At 48.1% G+C, this 11709-nt stretch overlaps 1 long non-coding RNA gene across 1 annotated transcript; it reads left to right on the top strand.

Moving 5' to 3' along the window:
* The first annotated feature begins 487 nt into the window (after positions 1 to 487).
* Positions 488 to 2679, top strand: LOC122466782. The gene is made up of 2 exons (XR_006292586.1): positions 488 to 730; positions 1181 to 2679. It is a non-coding gene; the product is annotated as an uncharacterized LOC122466782 (long non-coding RNA).
* The last annotated feature ends 9030 nt before the right edge of the window (positions 2680 to 11709 follow it).

Here is an 11709-nt window from a genome sequence, read left to right on the forward strand (position 1 = left end):
ATTGTCTATGCACCGCTGTATTGCTCTCCCAGCAGATATCAGGAAAATTAAAGTCACCCATGAGAACCAGGGCGTGCGATCTAGTAGCTTCTGCGAGTTGCCGGAAGAAAGCCTCATCCACCTCATCCCCCTGTCCGGTGGTCTATAGCAGACTCCCACCACTACATCACTCTTGTTGCTCACACTTCTAAACTTAATCCAGAGACACTCAGGTTTTTCTGCAGTTTCGTACCGGAGCTCTGAGCAGTCATACTGCTCCCTTACATACAGTGCTACTCCCCCACCTTTTCTGCCCTGCCTGTCCTTCCTGAACAGTTTATAACCATCCATGACTGTACTCCAGTCATGTGAGTTATCCCACCAAGTCTCTGTTATTCCAATCACGTCATAATTCCTTGACATCACCAGGACCTCCAGTTCTCCCTGCTTGTTTCCAAGGCTTTGTGTATTCGTATATAAGCACTTGAGATAACCTGCTGATCGCCCCTCATTCCCAGTATGAGGCAGGAGCCCTCCCCTCACAGACATTCCTGCCTGTGTTTCCTCCCGGGATCCCGCTTTCCCACTTACCTCAGGGCAGAAGCGTTCTATCCATGGAATTGGTGCATCAGCAGTCAGATCAGGCTTTTGGCAGCTTACCTTGCAGGGAATCAAAATGAGTTGATGGTCACACTCAGCCGACGCTTTGCTATCAACCAGGAGTGGGAGCTACATGATTCCATGATAAACAGTATTTTTGCTAAAAGAAAAGGAGTACTTGTGGCACCTTAGAGACTAACCAATTTATTTGAGCATAAGCTTTCGTGAGCTACAGCTCACTTCATTTTATTTGCGCATAAGCTTTCATGGGTAAAAACCCCACTTTTTCAGAAGTGGGGTTTTTACCCATAAAAGCTTATGCGCAAATAAATCTGTTAGTCTTTAAGGTGCCACCAGACTCCTTGTTGTTTTTGTGGATACAGACTAACCCGGCTACCCCCAGATACTTGACAGTATTTTTGCTCTATGGAGAACCCCCACCACGGACCTGTTCACCTCTCAAACAACCAGGAAGTGTAACATATAGTGCTCCAGAGGCGCCCTAGGGCTTCATTCGTAGGATGACACTCTCCTTCTGTGGTCAGATCATCTGAACTAGGCCTTCCCTCCCTTACTACTCCTATCTTAAAAAGAAAAGGAGTACTTGTGGCACCTTAGAGACTAACAAAATTATTTGAGCATAAGCTTTCGTGAGCTACAGCTCACTTCATCGGATGCAGCTTAGTCGCTAAGGTGCCACAAGTACTCCTTTTCTTTTTGCGAATACAGACTAACACGGCTGCTACTCTACTCCTATCTTGAGTCTTGCAGAAGATTCATTGGGACAAGACACGAGTCATCATCATCACCCCCAACTGGACCAGACAGTTTTGATTCCAGAGACTTGTACTCCTGTCATCTTACTCATCGATCAGTATTCAACCCTTTTCCAATAGCCTGACCCGGGGAAGGGCAGAATCAAGCATTCCAATCCCCAAGCACTCCATCTCAGGCATGGGTTTTTGGATGGGCATCAACTCTAAAACATTTCTGCTCTGAAGCCATGCAAAGCATCCTTACTAATAGCTGAAAAGATTCCACTCGGAAAGGCTACTTAGCCAAGTGGAAGTGTTTCTCTGTCTGGGCACAAAAAAAACTTATATCCCCAGAAGCTGCAGGTATTCTCCTTATTCTGAACTATCTTCTTTCCCTCAAAGTAGCTCGTCTTTCCATCAGCTCTTTATGAATCGACCTGGCACCGATCAGTGTGTACCACCCACCTTCATATGGGAACTCAATTTTTGCTCACCTGCTGACTGCCTGGTTCTGGAAGGGCCAAGTTAGAACCTTTCTGCCAGTAAGGAACCCTGCCCCGCAGTGGCACCTACGCCTTGTTCTTTCGGTGCTCACAAAGCCACCCTGGAAACCACTGTCTACATGTTCCGTGTCTCGCCTATCTATGAAGGTTGCATTCCTGGTAGCCATAATCTCAGCCAGGAGGTGGGTGTAGGATAAGTACAAAATTAAAGAATTAAAGTTAGCTTAAGTTAAATGATAAGGCCAGAAGGAATAAAGTAGGGAGGACGTCTGGTTCAAAGAACAACTAGTGAGATAAAGGGAAGTTTCTAAACAGAAGGCCTCTGACCAATAGGAGAAGCTGTAGATGGTTTTAAATAAAACAAAGAGAATCTGTCTTTAAATGAGCCAATAGGACCCTTCCCCAGCCCACACACCAGTAACGCCTATGTGAGCCCAGGTGCAATGGGAAACCTGTTGGACAGCAGGAAGGAGGGAGGAAAGGCCTTGGGAAGAAAAGAGGTTGTAAATCTTACCTGGATTAAGGCTGGAAATAAGGGTGAACTGTCTCCAGTTGTCTTTTGCTGTAGTCAGTAATTGGCAGTGACATCACTTGTTTGTTAAAGATATAAATAGTAAACTCTTAAAGGGTTCATTGATCATACCTGCCTGACCAAGCTAGAGCCGACCAATATGGGTCTAAGCACCCCTTGCTTTTAGCCCATTTGTAAGTATCTTGATCAAATGCTTATACAGGTTTTGTTACTGTTTGGATGCATTGCTTATTATTCAGGCTTTTTAGGCATGTTTAGAGTAATTGTATAAGTTTGTCTTTGGATTTAATAAAGGAATTTATGGTTGTAATGGGGTACACACTGCACCCCTCTGGATTCGGCCCCTTGGCCCCTTCTCCTCCGTGAATCAGGGACACTTTAGTCTGGTGCAACACCCGTGTTCTTTATTTGTGATCAGTTTCCCACCACCAGTTTCCAGCTATATACAGGCTTTACAGCTGCTTGGCCTACCACAGGCCTGGCCAGCAACAGACTAAGAGGCTCCTACTCCCTCTGCTACACAACCCCCAGCTCTGTGTGCAGGTGGCGGAGTCCCACTCAGTGCAACAGAGGCTGGTCCTCGCAGAAGTCACCAGAATCAGAGACCTCCTGGACTACGACCGGGGAGACTGGCTGGATCCCCTGATGCTCGCTCAGTGCGTGGGGCTCTCCGGCCCTCGTACTCCCCAGCACGTACTTCAGGAGGCGAGGGCCACTTTACCACCCACTGCTCGGGCCTACCTTGACCGGGTCCTGTGGGAGGTTGCCCACCCTACACCCCAGGCCCTCTGGACATTTTCATCGGGCTTCTGCCCCGTGGCCCCACCCGGCCATCCCACCCCTTCACTGTGAGCCGGCTGCATGAATTGCATCCAGTTCATTTCCGGACCATGCCAAGGAAACATCTGTACACGCTCGTGCTCCACACCCTTCACATCCTCACCCCCTGCCCCATCACAAAGTGGTGGGACCTCCTACCGCCTCTGGAGGGTGAGGCACCCCGTGGGCCAGCCTATACTCTACCCTGGTCCCGAAGCCCGCCGGGGATAACAGTTGGTGGCTCCTTCATGGGGCCATGAGCATGGGCATGTTCTTGGCACGGTTCACCCCCATCCTGGCCACCTGCCCCTTCTGCGGCGTGAGGGAGACCCTGGCACATGTGTATCTGGAGTGCGCCATGTTGCAGCCCCTATTCCGACTCCTACAGAACCTCCTGCTGCGGTTCTGGTTGCACTTCTCCCCACACTTGTTTATATTTGCACACCCTGTCCATGGCCCCACTAAATTGCGAGACCTCCCCATTAACCTCCTCCTGGCACTAGCCAAAATAGCCATCTACACTATCAGGAAGAGGATGCTAGACAAGGGGGTGCTCTGCAACTGTGAGGCCTATTTCCACTCCTCCCTGGTCTCACTCATCTGGGCAGAGTTCCTCTGGGCGGCATCTGCTGGCTCCCTTGACGCCTTTGAGGAGCAGTGGGCGCTGTCCAGGGTTCTCTGCTCGATGTCCCCATCAGGTTCCCTTCATTTAGCCCTGTGACCTCACCCCTGTCCCTGTTATGTCTTTAGTTGTCCCCCGTACTTAATTGAGATCCCGGACCTTGTGGATCCTCCCCTTAGGCTGGGGGAGGTCCTTTAGGAGGCCGCCCATTTCCAGGATCCCAACAGGCTGAGCCTGACCTCCTAGTCTCCACCCCCCTACTTTTTCTGACTTCCTTCCAGCCTTATAGCTCCTGCTAATGAGGCTGGTAGGTGTGGTCAGTTACCAGGCAAACATAGGGCAGTTCACCCAGCCCCAGTCTATTCTCTCTGATTGGGGCTGGAGTGGCAGGAGCTGATTAAGGGCTTCTCTTTCAGCGCCTGCCACAGTGGTTAAATTAGTGTTTGGTGGTTTCCCATTTTAATAATTTCAAAGATTATTAATCATTCCAGCAGTGGGTGATCTTGGAGCACTGATGGTGGATCCACTTTACATCACATTGCAGAGAGACAAAGTTTTGTAGCATTTGCATCCCAAGTCTCCCCCCACTCCCATCGCCCTCTCCCTGCGCACGCACGCATGCGCACACACACACACACAATTGTTTCAGAGTGTCACCTGAACCAGTCAATCCACTTACCTGTGTTTTTTCCAAAACCACACACATCTGAAGAGGAGAGGTGACTTCATTCCCTTGATGTGAGTCTGAGCCTTTTACCTACAAAGGAGAAAGCCAGTCAGGAAATCTCCCAGACTGTTCATTTCCATGGTGGAAAGAGTCTGAGGCCATGCTGTTAAATGCATCTCGAACTGTGGCTCACACTGCTCCCAGCTGTGTCATTGCCGGCCCCCTTTATAACAACCTTTTGCATAGTTGAAGATGGTTATAAATTCTCCTCCTCAGTCTTCTCTTGACTAAAATATGCCTGTTTCTTTCAATCTTTCCTCATAGGTCTTGTTTTCTAAACTTCTTACCATTTGTGTTGCTCTCCTCTGGATGCTCTGCAGTTTGTCCACATCTTTCTCAAAGTGTGGTTCCCAAAACTGGACATGACACTCCAGCTAAAGCCTTCCCAGCACCAAGTAGAGTGGAACAATTACCTCCTGTGGTCTTACATACAACACTCCTACTAGGACATTCCAGAAGGACATTTGCCGTTGCAGCATTGGCTTTTTGTAACCTAATGGTTAGCCGGTTTTTCATCCATTTGAGTGCCATGTTAGTTTTGCATCATTCTAGTTCAAAATGTTGTACCATACATTTGCTTTACAGAAGTCTAATTATATTACATCAACACCATTACCTTTATCAGACAAACCTGTAATCTCATTAAAAAAAAAAACGGGTTATTCTGACCAGCGCTATTTTCCATAAATCTGTGTTGACTGTCATTAATTATATTATCCTCCTTAATTGAGTCCCCTATCATCCATTCCATTATTTTGCCCAGGCTCGATGCCAGTCTGTCAGATCTATACTTACCTGGGTAGTCCTGTTTATCCTGGCACAATATTAGCTTTCTTCCAATCTTGTGGAACTTCCCCAGTGTTTCAAGGCTTATTGAAAATCATCATTAACAGACCAGTGAGCTGGGCAGCCAGCTCTCTCAAAACTCTTGGATGCAAGTTATCTGGACCTGCTGATTTATAGATTTGTAGATTCCAAGGCCAGAAGGAACCACTGTGATCCTCCAGTCTGACCTTCTGTATAGCACAGGCGAGAGAATTACAACACACATTCTCTGTACTCTGACTACATAGGTTCTGCTCAGGTTCAGTGGCCAAATCATGTCACTTTGAGCCACCCACTTTAAATGTCTAAATTTAGTAGCTGTTTAACATCCTCCCGAGTTCCTATTGGAATGGAAAGTTTCGTGATCGTACGATAGGACTACGTTATTGGCTTTTTCCCCAATTCAGAACAGAATTGTTTATTAATTGCTTCTGCCTTTTTCACATCTGTATTGACCATTCTACCATTTCCATCTAGTGATGGATTTTCAACTATCTGCATGTGCTAACCCAGCCCGGAGCTCTCTACAGCAGGGGAGCTTAGCAGACTGTTCATATACGGGGAGAGAGAAGCCTGAAGGAAGGAACCTGTTAGGGAGTATATGTTTTCTGTACCTAACCAAAGCCATGACTTGAGGCTTGCTGGCTCAGTATGTGCCACTGACTTGTATTCAAACAGTAGTCATGACTGGAGGCACTTACTTTAATGACATGACTTTTCTGACTGATGTGTCCCATGTATGCTCTGGGTCCAAAGGCAGATGTGCCCTGGGGTTTGGACTGAGGTTGTGCTGAGAGTAAGCTCTGCTCACACTTTATGGAAATGTTGAGATTGGTTTTGCATTCAGATCACTCCCAAAGCCGCTGGACCTGCACTTAGTGCTCATGAAGAACAAGCTTCTTGTCGATCTGGGAAGAGTTCGCCTTAGACATTTTAGAGTGAAGTGCTCAAAAACTTCAGGTAGGGTAAGTGAGGGACATGGAGAGGCAGAAGGGCCCAGTGGTTGGAGTGCTAGCCTGGGACTTGGGGGACCTGGGTTCAGTTCCCTGCTATGCACAGACTTGCTGTGAGACTTTGGCAAGTCATCTAGCTACAGGTTTTTAAAGGTATCTGGTTCGCTAAAGATGCAGAGAGGCACCTGGCTGCTTCTGAAAATTCCACTGGGTACCTATCTGCATCCCTAGGCAAATCGATACCTGTAAAAATCTGGCACTGAGCCTCTCTCTGCCTCAGTTATCTGTAAAAAGGGGATAAAGGCACTTCCATATCTCACACGAGTGTTGAAAGAGCAAATAGAATAATAGAAATGTAGGACTGGAAGGGATCTCAGTAGGTCATGTGGTTAGGGTTGCCGACTTTCTAATCTCACAAAACTGAACACCCTAGCCCTGCACCTTCCCCAAGGCCACGCCCCTTCCCCAAGACTCTGTCCCCTCCTTGGTGGCTCACTCTCCCACACCCTCACTCATTTTCAGTGGGCTGGGGCAGGGGCTTGGGGTGCAGGAGGGGGTGTGGGCTCCGGGGTGGGGCCAGAAATGAGGGGTTCAGGGTATGGGAGGGGGCTCCAGGCTGGGGTAGGGGGTTGGGGTGCGGGAGGGGGTGAGTGCTCCGGCTGGGGGTGCGTTCTCTGGGGTGGGGCTGGGGATGAGGGGTCAGGATGCAGAAGGGGACTGCAGGTTGAGACAGAGGGTTGGGGTGCAGGGAGGGTGAGGGCTTCATCTGGGGGTATGGGCTGTGGGGTGGGGCCAGGGATGAGGGATTCGGGGTGCAGGAGGGGGCTCCAGGCTGAGAGGTGGGGCAGAGGGGTTCAGGATGTGGGAGGGGGCTCTGGGCTGGGGCAGGGGGTGAGAGCTCCATCTGGGGGTGCAGGCTGTGGGGTGCAGGAGGGGGTTCCGGGTTTGGGGGGCCTCAGGGCTGGGGCAGTTGGGGCATGGGCTTACCTCCGGCGGCTCCCAGTCGACAGCACGGTGCGGGGGCTAAGGCAAGCTTCCTGCCTGTCCTGGCACCATGGACCACACTGTGCCCAGAAGCAGCCCGCAGGTTCAGTTCCTAGGTGGAGGCATGGCTGGCAGCTCTGTGCACTGCTCTCACCCGCAGACACTGCCCCCGCAGCTCCTGTTGGCCGTGGTTCCCGGCCAATGGGGGTGCGGAGCCAATGCTCAGGGCCGGGGCAGCACACGGAGCCCCCTGGCCCCCCTGCCTAGGAGCTGAACCTGCTGGCCACTTCCGGGGTGCAGCACGGAGCCAGGACAGGTAGGGACTAGCCTGCCTTAGCTCTGCAGCACTGCCGACCGGACTTTTAACGGCCTGGTCAGCAGTGCTGACCAGAGCCACCAGGGTCCCTTTTCACCAGACACCTGGTCACCCTACATGTGGTCCAGTCCCCTTCAGTGTGGCAGGACTAAGTATTATCTGACCATCCCCCACCAGCGTTTGTCTAACCTGCTCTTAAAAACCTCCAATGAACAGGGATTCCACACCCTCCCTAGGTAATTCGTTCCAGTGCTTAACTACCCTTGCAATTAGGAATTTTTTCCTAATGTCTAACCTAAATCTCCCTTACTTCCTATATCACATCTACTGCTTCCGTCCTAGCCACAAGGTTTGTTACCCAGTCAAAGAAGGATATTAGGTTGGTTTGACATGATTTGTTTTTGACAAATCCATGTTGAATGTTACTTATTATCTTCAAGGTGCTTACAACCTGATTGTTTATTTGCTCCCTTATCTTTCTGGGTATCAAAGTTAAGATGACTGGTCTGTAATTCCCTGGGTTACTTTTATTCCTCTTTCTATAGATGGGTACTATATTGCTCTTTGCCAGTCCTCTGGGTCTCTCCCATCCTCCATGAGGTCTCAAAGATAATTGCTAATGGCTCAGAGATCTCTTCAACCAGTTCCTTAAGTATTCTAGGTAGTATTTTGTGAGGGCCTGCCCATTTGAAGACATCTAACTTGTCTAAGTAATTCTTAACTCATTCTTTCCCTATTTTGACCTCAGATCCTACCCCAGTTACATTGATGTTCACTACATTAGTCATCTATCACTGTTCATCTTTTTGGTGAAAACTGAAACAAAAAGGGTATTTAACACTTCCACCATTGCTGCATCTTCTGTTGTCTTTCCTTCCTCATTGAGTAACAGGCCTACCCTGTCCTGGGTCTTCCTTTTGCCTCTCATGTATTTGTAAAATGTTTTCTTGTTACCTTTTATGACCCTGGCTAGTGCAATCTCGTGTTGTGCCTTGGCCTTTCTAATATTGTCCCTACATGCTTGTGTTGGGTTTTTTTTATATTGCCTTTGTAATTTAACCTAGTTTCCACTTTTTGTACAACATTTTTTTCAGTTTCAGGTCATTGAAGATCTCCTGGTTAAACCAGAATGGTCACATACCTGACTTCCTATCTTTCCTATGCAGTGGAATAGTTTGCTCTCGTGCCCTTAATAATGTCTCTTTAAAAAAAAACTGGCAAGTTTCCTAAACACTTTTTCCCCTTAGACTTGCTTTCCCACAGGATCTTGCCTTCCAATTCTCTGAGTTTGCTAAAGTCGCTTTCTTGAAGTCTGTTGTCTTTATTCTGCTTGTTTTCTGTCCTACCATTTCTTAGGATCATGAACTCTATCATTTCACAAAAAGAAAAGGAGTACTTGTGGCACCTTGAGACTAACAAATTTATTTGAGCATAAGCTCTCGTGAGCTACAACTCACTTCATCGGATCCATGCAGTGGAAAATACAGTGGTGAGATTTATATACACAGAGAACATGAAACAATGGGTGTTACCATACACACTTTCCACAGTATGCATCCGATGAAGTGAGCTGTAGCTCATGAAAGCTTATGCTCAAATAAATTGGTTAGTCTCTAAGGTGCCACAAGTACTCCTTTTCACCATACACACTGAAATTCGAATGATCAGGTAAGGTGAGCTATTACCAGCAGGAGAGCGGGGGCGGGGGGGAAAACCTTTTGTAGTGATAATCAAGGTGGGCCATTTCCAGCAGTTAACAAGAACGTCTGAGGAACAGCAGGGGGAATAAACATGGGGAAATAGTTTTACTTTGTGTAATGACCCATCCACTCCCAGTCTTTATTCAAGCCTAAATTAATTGTATCCAGTTTTCAAATTAATTCCAATTCAGCAGTCTCTCCTTGAAGTCTGTTTCTGAAGTTTTTTTGTTGAAGAATTGCCACTTTTAAGTCTGTAATCGAGTGACCAAAGAGATTGAAGTGTTCTCCGACTGGTTTTTGAATGTTATAATTCTTGACGTCTGATTTGTGTCCATTTATTCTTTTACGTAGAGACTGTCCAGTTTGGCCAATGTACATGGCAGAGGGGCATTGCTGGCACATGATGGCATATATCACATTGGTAGGTGTGCAGGTGAACGAGCCTCTGATAGTGTGGCTGATGTGATTAGGCCCTATCATGGTGTCCCCTGAATAGATATGTGGACACAGTTGGCAACGGGCTTTGTTGCAAGGATAGGTTCCTGGGTTAGTGGTTCTGTGGTGTGATATGTGGTTGCTGGTGAGTATTTGCTTCAGGTTGGGGGCTGTCTGTAAGTGAGGACTGGCCTGTCTCCCAAGATTTGTGAGAGTGATGGGTCGTCCTTCAGGATAGGTTGTAGGTCCTTGATGATGCGTTGGAGAGGTTTTAGTTGGGGGCCGAAGGCGATGGCTAGTGGCGTTCTGTTATTTTCTTTGTTGGACCTGTCCTGTGGTAGGTAACTTCTGGGTACTCTTCTGGCTCTGTCAATCTGTTTCTTCACTTCAGCAGGTGGGTATTGTAGTTGTAAGAACGCTTGATAGAGATCTTGTAGGTGTTTGTCTCTGTCTGAGGGTTTGGAGCAAATGCGGTTGTATCATAGAGCTTGGCTGTAGACAATGGATCGTGTGGTGTGGTCTGGGTGAAAGCTGGAGGCATGTAGGTAGGAATAGCAGTCAGTAGGTTTCCGGTATAGGGTGGTGTTTATGTGACCATCGCTTATTAGCACTGTAGTGTCCAGGAAGTGGATCTCTTGTGTGGACTGGTCCAGGCTGAGGTTGATGTTGGGATGGAAATTGTTGAAATCATGGTGGAATTCCCCACGGGCTTCTTTTCCATGGGTCCAGATGATGAAGATGTCATCAATATAGCGCAAGTAGAGTAGGGGCATTAGGGGACGAGAGCTGAGGAAGCGTTGTTCTAAGTCAGCCATAAAAATGTTGGCATACTGTGGGGCCATGCGGGTACCCATAGCAGTGCCGCTGATTTGAAGGTATACATTGTCCCCAAATGTGAAATAGTTATGGGTGAGGACAAAGTCACAAAGTTCAGCCACCAGGTTAGCCGTGACATTATCGGGGATAGTGTTCCTGATGGCTTGTAGTCCATCTTTGTGTGGAATGTTGGTGTAGAGGGCTTCTACATCCATAGTGGCCAGGATGGTGTTATCAGGAAGATCACCGATAGATTGTAGTTTCCTCAGGAAGTCAGTGGTGTCTCGAAGGTAGCTGGGAGTGCTGGTAGCGTAGGGCCTGAGGAGGGAGTCTTCATAGCCAGACAATCCTGCTGTCAGGGTGCCAATGCCTGAGATGATGGGGTGTCCAGGATTTCCAGGTTTATGGATCTTGGGTAGCAGATAGAATACCCTTGGTCGGGGTTCTAGGGGTGTGTCTGCGCAGATTTGTTCTTGTGCTTTTTCAGGGAGTTTCTTGAGCAGATGGTGTAGTTTCTTTTGGTAACCCTCAGTGGGATCAGAGGGTAATGGCTTGTAGAAAGTGGTGTTGGAGAGCTGCCGAGCAGCCTCTTGTTCATAGTCCGACCTATTCATGATGACGACAGCACCTCCTTTGTCAGCCTTTGTGATTATGATGTCAGAGTTGTTCCTGAGGCTGTGGACGGTGTTGTGTTCTGCACGGCTGAGGTTATGGGCCAAGTGATGCTGCTTTTCTACCACTTCAGCCCATGCACGTTGGCGGAAGCACTCTATGTAGAAGTCCTGTCTGTTGTTTCAGCCTTCAGGAGGAGTCCACCCAGAATCCTTCTTTTTGTAGTCTTGGTAGGAAGGTCTCTGTGGGTTAGTATGTTGTTCAGAGGTGTGTTGGAAATATTCCTTGACTCGGAGACGTCGAAAATAGGATTCTAGGTCACCACAGAACTGTGTCATGTTCGTGGGGGTGGAGGGGCAGAAGGAGAGGCCCCGAGATAGGATAGTTTCTTCTGCTGGGCTAAGAGTATAGTTGGATAGATTAACAATATTGCTGGGTGGGTTAAGGGAACCACTGCTGTGGCCCCTTGTGGCATGTAGTAGTTGAGATAGTTTAGTGTCCTTTTTCTTTTGTAGAGAAGCAAAGTGCCTT

Source organism: Chelonia mydas, chromosome 8 (genome assembly GCF_015237465.2).
Source record: "Chelonia mydas isolate rCheMyd1 chromosome 8, rCheMyd1.pri.v2, whole genome shotgun sequence".
In the NCBI taxonomy this organism is placed as follows: domain Eukaryota; kingdom Metazoa; phylum Chordata; order Testudines; family Cheloniidae; genus Chelonia; species Chelonia mydas.